Below are 3693 nucleotides of genomic sequence, written 5' to 3' on the forward strand. Positions count from 1 at the left end.
CCAGGGTTGATTTGAATGTCCCCTCCATCCTGGGTGAAAGGTATGGTGACTTTGGTAACCCTATTGTCTTGATGAATTACTGACAAAGTTGATTTGTTCAGTAGATGGCCTGAACTGATTGCCAACTTGGCAGTCAGTGCTGATGTGGCCTCCCCCACACAATTCACAAGTAAGAGGCTACACATGCATGGTGTCTATCTGCATTTCATCAATTTTCTTACTGAGTGCTCCTATTTGTGTAGATAGTGTTGTATAAGTATCAACATTATGCAGGCCTTGCTGCTTCTTAGTTTGAGTCATTTTAGAATGCCATTGATAGTTGTTGGCTGCCATTTCCTCAATAAGTGCATGGGCAACCTCAGGAGTTTTATTATTTGTGGACCCTCCGGCTGCAGCATCTAATATGTCTTATTTGAGTCGGTAAGACCATTATAGAAAGTCTGCACTTGCAACCATATGGGAAGGCCATGATGAGGAACTCTCCTCAACAGCTCCTTGTATCGTTCCCATGACTCAAATAAAGATTCCCTCTCTTGCTAGAAAAAAGTAGTGATGTCATTCCTCATTTTAGTAGTTTTAGAAGGGGGAAAATATTTAGAGAGAAAACGGCTGGCCATTTCATCCCACGTAGCTATTGATCCTGCCGGTAATGAATTCAGCCATGCTTTGGCTTTATCCTTCAAAGAAAATGGGAATAACCTCAGCCTAATGGCATCATCACTTACCCCATTGTGTTTGAATGTGTCACATATTTCTAAAAAGTTAGAAATGTGTGCATTGGGATCTTCATCGGCCAAACCACAGAATTGCACTATGTTTTTAATCATTTGTATGATGGTCGGTTTGATTTCAAAGTTGTTAGCAGCAATATCGGGCCTGATAATGCTAGAGGCAGCTCCAGTGAGTGTGGGTTTGGCATAATCCATCATAGCCCTCTACTCAACCATTTCTTGAGCTTCTTGAGCTTCTTGCTGGATTTGTCTAGCTGCTCTTAGACGGACAAGGAGGGTTCTTTCAATCTCCGGGTCGTAGAGGATTTCCTCCAACTCGACTTTGCTTGTCAGAAACTGTGAAATTCAAGGCAGTAAACAAGATAACATAGAAGAATATAAATAACTAACCTTATCAAAACTGAAAATGTAAAGTGAATTTTTGGAATACAAAAGCCTACATCCTAAAATAAATAAATGCAGCAAACTAAAAGCATATCTAAACCAACATCTTATTCAATATACAGAATTCAATAGCAATTTACAAATTCTTAATCAGTAACCTCTGAGAGTAGAACAACAATTTACAAATTCCTTCTCTTCACATTGCTGAAATCAGTGATGAGATTACACAAATCTGAACTGCTGAAACTATACTAGTAAAGGTCAATATACAGATCTGAAATTAGTAACTATTGATATTAGAATAGCAATTTACAAATTCTCTCTCAATATCAGATCTAAAATCAGCAATGAAAATTAATTATTGAGATCTGAAATCTCAACATCTACTGAGAACAGCAATATACAGATCTGAAATCAGTAGCAATTTACAAATTCTCTTTGAAATCAGATAGCTACTGCAATTTACAAAATCTTTCTCATTGTACAGATCTGATTTCATTGCTGAAATCAGTAGCAACTAAAACTACACTGTTGCAGGTCAATGCACAGTTGTGAAATTAGTAGCTATTGAGAGTACAACAGCTGTGTTCAGCAAGCACCAGCTAAAATGGCCATACCAAAACTGAGCAATTCAGCAAGATAACCCACTGATATCAGCACTGAAGCATGTTGTATACAGATCTGAATTTGTGGCTATACTATGCATGGTAGCAAAGTTTCAGATCTGTATATACCACAAATACAGATCTGAAACTCCGAATTGAAAGTTATAGAAGCAAGTTATACAGATATGATTAGGTATGTGTTCAGATCTGATTGTAGAAGTGATAGGTAAGGTAATCAGATCTGAACCACATTATTTTCATAAGATACGCAGACCAAAAAGAGTAGAAGCTATAGCAATAATGAGTTTTGATTTCAGAAGTAACAAGAAAAGTAATCAGAACTGAACTGCACACTTTTGAGTAGCAGCTACTCAATCTGAAATCAATGGTTATTGTGAGGTTTTACAGCAGCTGAAATTATAGCGGCTACTTGATCAATCAAATACAGCAGCTACTTGATGCTAGGACAAGGCTGATATATAAATTCTGCATTGGGTGCAAGTGTATTCAGATCTGAAATCAGTGGATCTAAAATCATGCACAACCTGAGATCAAATCAGTGTATCAGGTCTCAGTCCATACATATCCACTGATTCCAAATCAGGTCTGTTCTAGCTTGCTTCCCGTATAACTTGCTTCCCAAATACTGCAACCAAAACTTAATTAGGGCTAGAATCAAGAGCTTTAAGCTTCTTATTTGAAGTTCCCATTTGTATACCTTGTATGCATCAATTAATTGCAGAGACCTGAAATCAGGTCTGCAACCTTTGCTATTGAAAGCAGCTGAATTCATATCTGAATTCAGATGGTTTCAGATCTGTAATCTGAGTTCACACCACCATCCTAATAGGGTACAGATGTTGTACATGATTTCTACACATTGGGATCTGAAGTTTTACGAGGGTATATGCAAGAATTCTTTACACCTTCAGATCTGTAATTTTTCATTTCAGCAGCTATTGATGCTAAGTTCAGTAGCTAGAACCACAATTATCAGGGCTGATATGAAAATTCAGCAAGGCGTATTGGTGTATACAGATCTGAGATCAGTATATCAGGTCTGGAATCATGCAATACCACTGATCTTAGATTTGTACACTAGTTGTTCTAGCTTGCTTCTCATCAAACCTAATGTATCTTCGAATGGGGTGAGTTACAGATCTGAAATCAGACCTGTACTCACACCATTTCAGATCTGATCTCAGATCTGAAACTCAGATTTGAAAGTAGACAAACCTTTTTTTTCTTTTTTTTTTCTTTTAAGAGGGAAGAAAACTAACAGAAAAGAAAGTAAACTAACCAAAATCTTTTTATGTGAGTGCAGATCTAATTGTTGAATTGAAGAAACAACAAGTAATGCAATCAGATCTGTACTCTTTTGAGACAATGAAGCTAAGAAAAAGAAAGTGAATAGATCGACATAAACTCAACTAAAACTGAAATTAAAGATGGAGCAATCAAGTACTAAGAGAGGAAACCGGCTCCATCAATGAAGCCATTGCATTCAAAACTGAAATTTAAGATGTAGAATTGAAAATCAGCAATGAATGCAAAGCTATAAATCAGATTAATAGTGGCCAATGGTTTCTAATATTGCTACAATAAGTCCCCGGCAACGGCGCCAAAAACTTGATGTGTGGCTCATTGTGACACTAGCAAGTGCACTAGCCGCTCAAGTAATAGAGTAGTGAGTAGAGTATCATCCCACGAGGACTTATGTAGCAACTACTAGTAATAAATCAGTCTACTATTATCTGATCAGCCGAAATGTAACACTAATGAAAATCTGAAATTCTAACTATAAAGTTATCTCTAACAGATTGGACCAAACACCTTGTATGCAAGTGAGGAGACAAGCTAAAAATGCATAGAAAAATAAATTCAGCAACTAGTTTTCTAGGCAATTCGAGTAGAATAGGATTCAGCCCTGGTTTGGTGAAATCCCAAAGCAATAAACAGCCTCTCTCGAGCGC

The 3693-nt window shown here is 37.2% G+C and overlaps 1 non-coding gene across 1 annotated transcript; it reads left to right on the forward strand.

Annotated features, from left to right (window-relative positions):
• The first annotated feature begins 462 nt into the window (after positions 1–462).
• Positions 463–569, forward strand: LOC148876799 (small nucleolar RNA R71). The gene has a single exon (XR_016106230.1). It is a non-coding gene; the product is annotated as a small nucleolar RNA R71 (small nucleolar RNA).
• Positions 570–3693: the final 3124 nt, after the last annotated feature.

The sequence above is a fragment of the Nelumbo lutea genome, chromosome 1 (assembly GCF_056320005.1).
Source record: "Nelumbo lutea isolate HS-2025 chromosome 1, American lotus-T2T, whole genome shotgun sequence".
NCBI lineage: Eukaryota > Viridiplantae > Streptophyta > Magnoliopsida > Proteales > Nelumbonaceae > Nelumbo > Nelumbo lutea.